General features: G+C 42.1%; 1 protein-coding gene across 3 annotated transcripts in view; it reads right to left on the bottom strand.

The window, feature by feature from the left end:
- Npsr1 (neuropeptide S receptor 1) overlaps window positions 1-13,803 on the bottom strand; it is a 194,776-nt gene that overhangs the window by 70,181 nt on the left and 110,792 nt on the right. The window lies entirely within an intron of this gene.

Below are 13,803 nucleotides of genomic sequence, written 5' to 3'. Positions count from 1 at the left end.
ATTTTTCTTTTCTGTTGTGGTTTTGATAGCAAAAGTGTCAACTCCAATGTGAAGCTCCACAGCTTTAGAATGGCTATGCTAATGGAATATACATTCATTAATATGTGTAGACATTAGGTCTAATCATTTCAATGTGTGACTTTTTTGCAACTGTTTATAATAAAGTATATATTAAATATGGGCATGTTTCTCCGAAGATGTTAAAGTGAAATGCTGAATTAATCTATTCAGGAGTTTAGCAAGCCTGTGTTTGTTGTCTGTGAAGTCTGCCTTAGTCAGCTACAGGCTTTGAATTTCTTCTTGGATGCTTTGTTGGGGTGGGAGCTGGGTGCTGACTCCAGGTGGGTGTTCCAATGCCTACTCTTCAGACAGCTGCATCTCACCTAGTGTGACACACTGCAGATTGGGACTCAGTGCTTACAGAATGATGGGTGCTGTCCTTCTACCTCTCTCAACTCTGTAGGTGGCTGGCCATTGTGGGTGGGGTAGCCTCAGCATTGCAAATTCTTTTCCCATGAAAATCAAACTCATACCTTGGATGCATCATGGAGTTTGCATATATTAGAATTTAGAGATTTTTTAATGGTATTAGAATTATCATTTTCCTACATGTTCACAAGAGATGAGGTTTCTACCTTTGTGTTTATCATTCTTTCCTGGTTCTGGGGACAAGACAACAGGGTTTGGTCCCAAATGGCTGAGGTTTTTATTGGAAGAATTGTCTATGCAGAAGGGTAGGAGTTCATGCTTTCATAAAAATGTGCACTAACCTTTTCTGAACACCTGCATATAAGATCTGTAACAATTATTCAGTTCTGCTGCTGTTATTTGGAAGCAGCTATAGACAAGTGTAGACTGGGAGGATATGGCTGGGTCCCAGTAAGACTCTGAAAAGTAGCTGCAGGCTGCATTTGGCTGGCACGCTGTGGTTTTCCACTCCCGATTTGCAGAATAAACTTTAAATGCCCTACACTGGCTTCTGGAAGCCTCTAGCCCTCTTCAGTTAGATCTTTTCTCATCCCACTGTAATTTTATTTTATCACAGAAACGTTTCAGCCAGCACACTAATGCTAGCATCTGGTTAATTGATGAAAACGTTGCTTAAAGAAATGAGGCATATACACAATCTGCCTTAAGCATATTAATACAAAATACAAATGTACATTTGTTTGTCATTTCCTTAGTATAAGGCTAGGACTTTTATTGAATTTTATTCCTCTTCATTTTTTGCATAAAACATACCCATAATGTATCTTTTACGATTTCCAATTTTGGTTTCTTTAAATTAGAGTAAGAAGTTGAGATACCAGCAAAGCAATCTGATGCAGAAGCTCATTGGAGGGATTTTTATAATCCTCCTTCATCTTTTATAGCTGGATCCCTTGAGCTTAATTCTACTGCAGCTTTTTTAGTGACTCACTAAAAAATGTCAAGACTTTGCAAAGCATCTATCTTAATTTTCACAGAAACAGCAGCTCTTTAATGTTAGCTAAATTGCACACTTTTAATAATGAGTATGACTGGCAGGAACTGGTTTGGGAGTAAACATCTCTCACTTTCATAAGGCAAGAAGTAGGAGCCGAAAGAGGCAGGCTCTTTAAGGACCATGCTGCCAGTCATACATTTGATTAGTATGGTGTTTGCTGGAAGAATGGGAGCATCAGCATTCTCAGACGCTGATGAGAGTGGCCATTGGTCCCCCTTCATGTTCCCAGCATGCCCAGCTCTGCTCTTCACTTTGCCACACTCTTCCTTCCCCTCCTCTGTTGCCCTGGAAAGCTCTTTGTGAAAGCTGCCTGAGAGCATCTTCTATTGAAATTCAAGGTTACTTTTCTCTCTGCCCGCTGAGCCTGGCGAGATTACCCCCTCATTCCTTGCTTCTCTCATCCTCCTTTATTAGTACCTGTGTCTTTAATGCATTTTTTTCTTAATATTACACACTCCACTATCCTGCATGGCAGCAGAGGTTATTTTTTATTCAGCTGCACATCTTCATGCCCCAGAATCATGACATTACACTGTAACCGCTTTGTAAAATGTGATTGAATGAATGGGTACGTTAGTACTTGATTACTGCATAGGCGATTTCACAGGGCAGATTAAGCCACATCAACCATTTTCTTCACTGTAGATTGAAATAATGATCACAGAATCTAGATGCTAGAAGGCAGAGAGTGATTTGAAATTTTGATCCTCAATCAGACTTGAAAGAAATGTGTTCCCTGGACTCTAAGATCTCTGCAGATTGAGTCTTTGGAATGACAGAGATTATGCCTTGCTAAGGTGTGCATCAAGCTTTCTGACATTTCTGATAACAGATTATTCCTTTTGCTCAACTGCAGTGCTCTAGTGAGAAGCACTCTGATTTTCCCAGAGAGACCCCGGAAAACAGTAGCAGTGGCGTATCTCCAGAATGTGGCGTGCTCTGGGGTCCACCCTAGTCCTGGAGTACTGTGCTAAGTCTGGAGTAAAGAGTGGGAGGCAGTAAGACATAGCAGCTTATTTACATGTGGCTATTCCTGAAACTACGTTTTTGTATTGCCAGTTATCCCTTTTCCTTTCACCTTTCTTTTTGACAACCCCATACTTGAATGGAACAGGAATTGAAGAATTCACGTTACTGTTTGTTTCATGAAAGATTTTGCCTTGCCCAGCTTCACGTCAGGTACCTAACTGACACATAAATTTATTTCTCAAAAATAAATTCTTGCCTCACTGTTTTAGGCTTATCCTTACCATAATAACATGAGGGTGGCATTGTGCCCTTCACCGAGATGAAGTACCAGCTAAGTTTAATGGCCTAAACTGTCAACTCGTTGGCTCTTTATTAATCCAGGGAAGTGGCCCACACCTCAGTCATTACTGCTCAATTAGGAGAGAAATCATCACATCCATTATCATTAGAGCAGGTCCTTTGTAGGAATCTTTGTTCCTGAGATTTTTCAAATCACCTCACCAAGTCACAAATGATACCAGTGTTTCCCTTTCCCCACTAGAAATGCCTTAACACATACAAAAATCTCATATTTAATTGAAGAAACACTATTCCTCCTCAAATTTATTTCCTTATATTTCTTGTGTGCAGAAAGCGCCTGTCTCATTAAGTGAGGTTGACAGCCTCTCTGGGTTGTTGGTTGCTGCTGCTCCGTGCTAAAACCCCATGCTAGTGTGTGCAATCATCGAGTTAGTGAGAGCGAATGATCCCTTAAGATAAGGCATGGCCCTGTAGCTCCTGCTCCTTTCCACTCCAAGGGGACGCATTGAGGACAGGGCTGTGTGGTCATGGCACAGCTGCTCTCAGGCAAAGGACAATTAGCGTCCTTTTAATGAAATTTTGTTTTCCTGGTAAGGAGACTGCATGCATGGTCTGGGGTGTTTGGAAACTTCAGTGACAGAGGGGACGCTTTCATTGCAGTTGTGCTGACTGCCATGTCACCTGATGGCCTCTGCACGTAGAAAGGTAATTCTGATACGCATGTTGTTGCCCATCCAGACCCCTCCTTGAAGAACTATGCAGCTGTGTACTACATGGTTTGGTGGTGTCTTCTAGATATTTGGACCCTGGAGTTTCTGGCTGAGATGCTGAGGTTCACAACCTCTGCCAAGAACTACGTGAACTAGGGGTGCAAAAGTCCGGTCATTTCCACCCAATAGGAAAATAACCTAGTGAGCTGGTGAACACAAACGACATCCTGAGACGCTGTGTTTTCTTGTCAATCCTGCTCGATCACATTTTACTGGTGGTATTTTTATCAAGGCCTTGTGCACCCAATTCTGTTTCAGGAGCTGCTTCTAAAGAACACAATATGTGCACAATATGCGACTCCAGCCAGGGAGGTTGATTGGTGCCTTGCTCAGTCATCATCAGTGAAGTTTCTCCCTGTAGCTGATGGTAACAGGCAGACAATATGCAGAGAGCAAGAGACCTCCAAACACTCAGTACTAACGAGAGAAGGACACCAAGGAATCAAGGCCTTGTAAATCAACAGGATCTATACGTACATGAACTCACCGAGACGGAGGCGGCACGCACAGAGTCTGCACCAGATGGGGTCCTAGAGCTAAAAGGAGACCCGGACACGAGCCCCCATCCCTAACCCAGAAGCTGTCTCCAATTGATAGCCACTTACAAATAAAAATAAATTTCCTTCAAGGGAGTCTCCCTGGGAAAACAAACTGCTCTTAAAGGTAGGCCATGTGCCCAGCCTGGACAACGACAGAGAACAAAGCCAATGGCAGCTTTGTAGGTTCCTTGTCTCAGAATGCTGTGTCAAGGCTTTTAAAAATTATTTTAATATTTACAAAGTTTTTTTTCTCTCTTTTTGCTCCACAGGTCCTGTGTGTGTGTGTGTGTGTGTGTGTGTGTGTGTGTGTGTGTGTGTGTGTGTGTGTGTGTTTATATTCCAGCCTCCTGTTTAGTGGTTCATGGGGATTCCTGAGTATATGAATGAGTGGGCCTCTGCAGCTCTAGCTGTTTCTTGGGCTCTTTCACTTCTGCTTGTTTGTTTCGTCCTATTCTGACGTATTAGTTTTTGTATTACATTAATTATATTTCCTAGAAGCTTCTTTTTTTTTCTTTTAAACTCTGCCTGGCCCATTAGTTTCAGCTACTTATTAGCTAATTCTCACATATCTTGCTTTAACCCATATATAATAATCTATGTAGCACCACGAGGTGGTGGCTTACCAAGAAGATTTTAGCGTACATCCATCTTGGGCCGGAGATTCATTGCATCTGACCCAGAAAGGAGAGGCATGGCTATTGTCTGAGCCATCTGACTCACTTCCTTCTTCCTGTTCTGTCTACTCCACCCACCCATGTTTTAACCTATCAGGCCAAGTAGTTTCTTTATTAATTAACCAATGAAATCATCAGATAGAAGAGACACCTACATCATTTCCCCTTTTGCTGTTTAAACAGAAAAGAAAGGCTTTCACTTTAACATAGTAAAATAACATATAACAAAACAGTTATCAAGTAAGAATTACAGTTACAATATTTATATCTATTTTATCTTTTATCATAACAAAGGAAAACAACTATAATCTCTCTATTCTTCAACTCCATCAAAGACTCCAGAAGGATATAATATCCTTCTGGTGGAAGGATAATATCCTTTGATGGTGGTGTCCCGCCACCCAGCTAGCTTAACCCAAAATAATTACACAGAAACTGTATTCATTTAAATACTGCCTGGCCCCTGGCCTGTTATCTGTAGCTTCTTATTGATTGATTCTCATATCTTGCTTTAACCCATATTTAGTAATTTATATAGCACCACGAGGGGTGACTTACCAGGAGAGGTTTTAACCTCCGTCCATCTCAGAGAGGAGAAGCATGGCGACTCACTATGGTGACTGCCTGAAGCGTCTGCCCCCTGCCTTCTACCCAGCATTCTTTTCTGTCTACTCTGCCTACCTAATTTTCTGTCTCTTAAAGGGCCAAGGCAGTTTCTTTATTAATAATGAAAGTAACACATAGACACTCCTCCATCAGAAGGGGGTAGATCTGGATGGGAAGGAAGGTGAGGAGGACCTGGGAGGAGTATAGGGAAGGGAGACCATAATCAGGATATGAGAAAAAATTCTATTTTCAATATAAAGGGATAGAAAGAACCCAACGCACACCAGGAGATAAGGCAGGAAGGGATGGAGTCATTCTAGGGGTGCCTTGTGCCATTTTGGTACACATGCTAAGATCTTAGCAAATCACTGTCAGCTCAAATTCGAAGCACTAAAAACGCTACAGAATGATAGGGAGTCCCATGTCATCAGGCTTGCCACAAAGCTGTTGGCCATGTAGCCTGTGCCTTGGGCCCCATACTTCTGGATTCTGTGAAGGCCTATAAGAACCCCCGATTTACTCCCTGTAGTGATATTGCTGAGCACGTCACGTACTGGTGTGCTGGAGAAGAGCTGCGCAGGGTCATTGCTCTTTATCAGGGGACATCTCACTGTGCATTCCCCTCAAGACTACAGTAAACCTTTGCTCGATTAATTTTGACCACAGTTTAAGCCACTTGCAACCATAGGATACAATATGGCTTAGCTGCAGTGACTTGGCAGGGCTTCCAAGTCGAATTCAGTTCTGTGATTTATCTATCCGTCTGTGGTAAAGGTTTAACACTTTTGAGACACTAGCTATTTAGTTTCATATTTTTTTTTTTTTTGGTTTTTCGAGACAGGGTTTCTCTGTAGCTTTGGAGCCTGTCCTGGAACTAGTTCTTGTAGACCAGGCTGGTCTCGAACTCACAGAGATCCGCCTGCCTCTGCCTCCTGAGTGCTGCGATTAAAGGTGTGCGCCACCACCGCCCGGCTTAGTTTCATATTTTTTATCTTATTGAAATGCCCTCACAGGGCAGGCTGAATATGCAGAGTGGCATTTGTCTGTGGAGTTTTGAATTCTGAATCTGTCATGGTAGATCTGTACGGTCCTGGGCATGGTGTTGACTTCCCAAATCCTACATCCTTTGTATGAATGGGCAATGAAACTACTTGATTTATAAATGGTTATCCCAGAGGTTAAGGAGCTAATGCATGTAATGGGTACTTAGTACAATGATCAGCATATAAGTCTTAGATGCTTGTTACAATGCTGGTGCAATGAGCAGAGCCAAGCACAAGGTAGGTTATTGTCTGCACACTCTATGATGAGAGAGTATGTCTCGCCCGAAGTCTTGGGCTCCTAGGCAACCTGTAAACATGGTCTTCTGAAAAGCAATGGGTGCATAATAAATAGAGGCTTTGTTACACTAGATCTACAGTGATGACCTCTCATTGCTTAGACAACTACATGGTCGTTAACCTAATTCATTTGATACCAGATAGAAGGAAAAATAGTGGTTGAGTCAATGGATAAGGTGAAAAGAATAAAATCAGTTCTCGTGAAAATAAAACATAAGAAAAACTAATTCCAATGAGCAGTCTAGGGGCTGGTACCATTTATTAGCAGGGGTGATACTTGTGGGGCATTTTTTTTTGGTTAGGTTAGATGTTCTGTGCATTGCAAGTAATTTGTCATTCCTGACTTCACCTACTAAATGTTAGAAGTAGCTGCCCCATTTCTATCTTTATGATGATGATAATTCTCCACTTACCTGGATGGTCTCCAGTTGAGATCAATGACAACTATCCAGAGGTCAATTAGCCCCAATAATCCTAGAATAGTCATAAGTTTTAGCAGGAACACTTGGGTATTGGGACCATCATGGAGTCATTAGTTAGTGTGGGGGGGGGGACAATGTCCTTTGAAGAAGGGAGAAGCTGGTGCTCATTTCAGAAACAAGAAAATTGGGGAGTTTCAGAAGTAGAAGTGTCACAGAGGACAGACAATATAAACTTGGTTCCTCAGAAAGTCTGGTTTATTATCTTACAAGGTTCATCTTTCCAAGTAAGCCAGATGAGTAAGACAGGCCCTGTAACCAGACAAGATCCCTCGAGCCATCATTCCCCCTGAGCCACCACAGTCCACGGCAGGAGCATCAGCTTCAAAAAGCAGTGAAGGCCAGGCGAGACCAGAGACTCTCTTTAGCACTGTAGCTACCCCAAGAAAGAAACACTGCTATTTCATCCTCTGGCTTTCTTTTCCTTGGCTGCACTGAAGACTGAAGTTAGGGCTGCATCCGTTCTGGCTACCCAATTTTTCCCTGGGTTACACTCTGAGCCTCTTGACCTCCTGTGGTCATTATGAGGATAAGTTGAGGCAAACATGTAAACCACACAGGAGGTTCTAAATACATAGCACCTGATGTTACTACCTCCATAGGAAAGAACTGAAGCTGGGATTATTTAAACATCTATCAAAAACCATAGATGTGCCAGCATGATTGACTCAGTAGGTAAAGGTCTTATATGAAAGCTTGGTAACTCGAGCTCCATCCCAGATCCCACCTGGTGGAAGGAGAGAGCTGACTCCTGCAAGAAGTCCTTTAACTGCACAGATAAACTGGTACGGGAGAATTGTCTTTATTCTGTCTATCATGTTTTAAATAAATGCTGATTGGTGAGGCAGAAAGTATAGGTGGGTAAACCAGACAGGAAGTAGAGGCATGGTGAGGAGAACAGGAGAATTCTGGGAAGGAGGAAGCACATTTCTCCCAGTCCTGCCCAGATCATTGAAGAAGCAGGATGTGACCTACCCCACTGAAAAAGGTATTGAGTAATGTGGCTAACATAGATAAGAATAATGGGTTAATATAAACTACAAGAGCTAATAAGAAGCCTGAGCTAATGGGCCAATCAGTTTATAATTAATATAGATCTCTGTGTACTTTCTCTGGGGGTTACCAGCTGTGGGAACTGGGCAGGACAGAAACCCCAAAAAGCAGCCTCTCATGTTACAGTATACCAAGGTATGTGTGTGCCTTCCTCAAATCAATCTGCCAGCCAATCAGTTCAATCCTGTCAGTCAATCAATCATGTCAGTCAATCAATTAATCAATCAATCATGCCAATCAATCAATCAATCAATATAATTCTTTAAAATGTACAGTCACAGAAATAACGAATGGTAGAGACAAGATAAGAACTCAAATCTCTGCTTTCTGCACATTTTCTTTGTGTGACTTTCAAATTAAGGACAGATCTTAAAAGTTTCATTGACTTAAAAAGTAATAAAAAGAAGAAATACAGCTCTGAGTATATGGAAATTGTAAGAAACTCAAATTTTAAGTTCTACTCTAAAGCTTTTTCTATCCATTGTTAGACTTGTTCACTCACTGTGGACTATGCCTTTTTTGGCTACATTGGCTCAGTTAGGTAGATGGGAAAGAGATTGTATCATTTCATAATTAGTTCTTTACAAAATAAAAGTTGGACTACCTTTGCTGTCAACCTTTGGCCCTGCTTGTTCTGCTATTCTCAAAGGCTTGTGGATCTGGATAGGTCTTGACATAGCCAAATCTTCTAGCATCCTTGGGAAATTAGGAAATTACCTTGCAGGTTGCACGGAAGTATTCCCTGTTGGCTTCCACGGGAGACTTTTCAAGGCTCCAGATGGGAACTGATTTCCTTCATTCATGTTATCAAAAATCCAATCTCAGTCTCTTTCATGTTCAATAGGATTTGATTAATTAGGACGTGAAGGGAGGGAAATGACAGCCCTGGTTGCAGAGCAGCACTAGCTGCCGGGATTTCAGCTCCTCTCTCCCTTGCCTGACAGGCCCCCTGAGCTCCTGGCCTGTCTAATCACAGTGCTGTTGGGGGCTGAGTGCATACGCTCTGTATCATCAGCCTTGTGTCTGCACTAGCTAGCTCCATGACTTTGAGAGAAATTTTTACCTCTCATCTCAGCTTCTGCTTCCATAAGCCTGTAATGCAAGCAATGAGCATGCCCATGGCTCTGCATAATTTGCTGGATTCTTATTTTCTCTCCAAAATATTGGCTCAGTGAGGATTCATTAAGTGTTAACAAACATTATATGTTTGTATGTTATTGTATTTCTTTGTTTGTTTTGATTTTGGTTTTGGTTTTAGTTTTGTTTTTCTGCCTACTTGCCAGCATCTAAGGAGCCAAGTTTTGAACCTGAATTATAAAAAAATCCTGAACATCTCCACGAGTTCAAGCTCAGCCTGGTCTACATAGTGAGTTAAAGGGCCTGGATAATATCTTTACAACTTTTACAAACTTAATTTATGCACAGCATACAAAACTCAATTTAGAAATCATGAAAACAGTGTCTCAGAAAATGTGTCTGGGAATGCTCGTGGCTCAGAACAGCCCTAACCTGGAACAGATGCAAGACTCCAGCAGCAGTAGCAGGGAGAAAGCACTTGTTACAGTGTCGTACACTGGGACGCCACCCCAGAAGGACAATGCATAGTGCACAGCAAAGCAGCAACGCCGGATGCTGTGAACGCTGTGATGTTTCAAAGATGCCTGATGGAAAAGTAAAAGCCCACAGACAACACGATTCCATATATATTTCATTACACTCTAAAAAGAGTGAGGCTGTCTGAGCTGCAGATGTCACCTGGGGTATGGGGTGAGGGCTGATGGCCGACATTGGTCAGGTATGTGGGGAATGGAGGAAGCCTAAGTGAATACCAAGAATGGATGAAGTCCTAAGTGGCATGACCCAAGGACCAAGGGCCTCAGATCCATGGGAAATAGGCTCAGAAAAGCAAAGCATTCTTCTGGCCCAAGAACCAGTTTTGAGGAACAATTGACCAGTGTGTACAAAATGTATCAAGGGCAGCTTTCTTCTTTGAGATGTTTATGTCCGGAGACTACTCACCTACAGAAACCTCTTACAGACTAGCTAAGTCCTCTTGCCCCATGCTGCACATAATAAACATGTTACAGTTCTCAGTTTTGGTAATAGTAGGTGTGATGCCATCAGGGAATGCACACCCCACTAAACCCCAGCTTTTCTGTACACGAGTCTGTGTGTATGTCCTTTCTTCATGCCTTTACCACCCTTAGCCAGCTTCCAAGGACCAAACTACACTGGACAAGGCAGGGGTAGGGCTTGAAAATATTTGATAAAAACTATTTCCTGGATACTAGTAACAGTGTGTGAACTACTTGAAAACAATCTGTCTATAAAATTAGAATTCATACTTCAACAAAAATAATAAAACCTAAGAGTATAGAGGGTTCATTTCGGCTGGATTAGCAGCCAGTCAGCCTCTTTCTCAGAAGTTACCACTGTCGTCCCCTCACCGCAGCCCAAAGACCCAGAGCAGGGACTGACGTGGAGGAACCTGAGTCTCATCTCTTAGATCCCTTATGCTTTGATGCAGCTTATCTAATGTCTAGCCAACCACCTGCTTCAAAGGGGGCCACACTTCCAAACCTCGGGAAGAAAACAGGGTCACAGAGGAAATGGGAGAAGCCCAGTATTTGGTATCCTTCGACCAGGCAAGATTTCATTTAATGTTCAAAGAGCTACAAGTGTGTTTAGGTGCTTCAGACATACAGACTCATTCCCGGGGTTTGCTTTGGGGCCACTGTGCACTTGCTCTCTATTTGATACTCTGAGTGTCTCTTTGGGCAGCCTTGGTTCCCAGACATTCATGTTTTCTATCTTTCCTGTAAAATCATACTTTTTTTCTCACCATGAATCAGCAACATTCTAGAATAAAACAATGATTTATTCTGTTTCTTTCTTTTTTGGTGATACATGTGTATCATATGTAATGTGTGCACATGGATGTGCAGGTGCTTATGTGCAGGCTAACGTAGAATGCTGAGTGTCTTCATCTGTCACTATTCACCTACTCTCTTAAGACAGGGTCTTTCACTGAATTTAATCCACCACTTCTGCAGACTGGCTGGCTAAGGCGCTTTCGAGGTTCTTCTTTCTCTGCATCCCCAACACCAGGGTACAAGCACATGTGGCTATGCCTAACTTTTATGTGGGTGCTGATTTGTCTTCCCAGCACACCCCGCCCCATGGGATATTTGTATCTAGGGCCACCAGGAAACTAGAAAAACAAGCTTGCATTTCTGGCCTTTTATGTCTCCCTTCCTTTCTCGCTGATGTCATTCCCCTACAGGGGGCAGCCCTGACAGTCCCAATGTTACCTCTATCCATCCCTTCCATCATGACCCCATGACGTTCTGTCATTTCCCTGGAAGACTCTGCTTCCCATCCCTTCATTCATCACTCATCAGATCATAGTTGTTACTGACTGTTAATGCTGGCTCAAGTTCCTGGCCAAGGTAGAGTCAATTAAGACACCAAAATGGATGACCCACATAGCAACCAGTCCCGTTAGGAAACTGGGAATGAAATGTTGTGCACTTCTGTGAAGTCTCCTGACCCTTATCTCTGCAGAGCAGCCTGACCACAGCATACTAGTATCTCAAATAGCAGAAGCTCTTCCTGAGAATTTCGCTTGCAGCATTTCCTCCACACCCCCATGCTCTCTTGCCACTCTCCCACCAAACTTAAATCACACTATAAAATATCCAAACTCCCTTTTGCTGGGGCTGCCCTTCCTTCTTTTGGAAACAGCCCAGCAGGCTGTGCCTCAAGAGACCTTTGCTCTTTGGTCTCAGGGAGGCTCTCTGGTGGTCTTGTTCTCTCAGAATCCTTACACTGACTACTTGGTTTCACAGGGTAAGCCACACACTGGGTATATAGGAAGAAGAGTTTGTTCATGTCTTCAAATTTCTCAAATTTTAGTAATCAACAGAGTCATGTACCATGATGAATACCAGGTTGCCTGATATTTGTCCACATAAGAGGTAGCTGATCCACTTGTCTAGAAGAGAAACTGTGTGGAACAGCAGATTTCATACAGTTCCCATGAACATTGTGTCTTAAGGATGAGTGGGACTTTGCTAGATTGGTATGAAGAACATTCCCATCAAACACAGAATTATAGGCCGTAAAAGGTTCCCTTAAATTCACTTGTTTTTTTAATTTGATTGTGAAAAACTCATGAATAAAATTTCCAACCTAGGCTTCTGCATACCCCTTCCTCAGATGCTGGATCAAATATGAGCTCCTAGATTAACTAGAAATAAAGGATTAAAGGAAAATTCAGGATGAACTGTCTTAAAATCCCAAATGTTAAACATTGAACAAATTCTCATCTTAAAATGTAAATGTTCTGGAAAATTAGGAAACAACCTTCCTCAAGACCCAGCAATTTGGGTATATACCCAAAGGATGCTCAATAGTACCTCAAGGACATTGCTCAGCTATGTTCATAGCAGACTTGTTTGTCATAGCCAGTACATGGAAACAACCTAAATACCCCTCAACTGAAGAATGAATAAGGAAAATGTGATACATTTACACAATGGATTACTATACAGCAGAAAAAAATAACATATTGAGATTTGCAGGCAAATGGATGGACCTAGAAGACATCATATTGAGTGAAGTAACTCAGATCCAGAAAGACAAACATTATATGTACTCATTCATATGCTTTTAGACATAAAACAAAGAAAACCAGGCTACAGTTCACAATCTCAGATAACCTAGACAATAATGAGAATCCTAAGAGAAATATACATGGATCTAATCTATATGGGAAGTAGAAAAAGACAAGATCTCCTGAGTAAACTGGGAACATGGGGACCATGGGAGAGGGATGAAGGGTAGAGAAGAGAAAGGAAGGAGATCAGAGAAAAATGTACAGCTCGATAAAATCAATAAAAAGTTAATAAAATGTAAATGTTCTGTCAGACTTGGAGTATAACGGAACCTATATGAAATTCAATCTTAATTTTAAGTTGTTATAATGAGAATCAAATTGTCATCTCTGTGCTGTCTGCCGCATTCAATGTCCATCACTGGTCATCAGTGTAAGCCCCTTGAACCACACCAGTAGCCTGGACCCTGTCCCAAGGACCTCCAATTTCCAGGTTCCACCCACAGAACACTAACTTCCCTAACTGTTGGACGGACCCTGCCCCAATCCTACAGAATTAACATCAAATCTCTGAATATGAAATCCCACCAATTGCAACCCTGGAAAGTTCCACTCTGAAAACTTTCAAACCCCTCCCCAAGAAACTCTATATAAATCCTGTATCCTGTTCACTTTATTGCTGTTTTTTGCTTGAGCAGAGGCAGCCACTGTCCTGGTTTTTGTTTCCCCTTCCAATAAATCTCTTGTGTGAAGTTTGTTGCATGCTTGACTCTGTGGTATTCCTTGGCTCCTGACTGCCTTCCCATCTGAGCTGCAATGCCTATTATCAGTCTTCCTCTTAGGATAAGTAGAATCATTTTGTGTGAGGGGTCCCAGTCTGTGATGCAGATATGATTTGAAGTGTTTGTCCCCTAGTGTCTCTGTGACCTTGGGTGAGTTTCCTGAATTGCTTGTCACCTAGTCGCTCTGTGA

Source organism: Arvicola amphibius, chromosome 3, assembly GCF_903992535.2.
Source record: "Arvicola amphibius chromosome 3, mArvAmp1.2, whole genome shotgun sequence".
NCBI lineage: Eukaryota > Metazoa > Chordata > Mammalia > Rodentia > Cricetidae > Arvicola > Arvicola amphibius.
The sequence above is the reverse complement of the archived record's forward strand: the minus strand, read 5'-3'. Positions and strand labels throughout refer to the sequence as shown.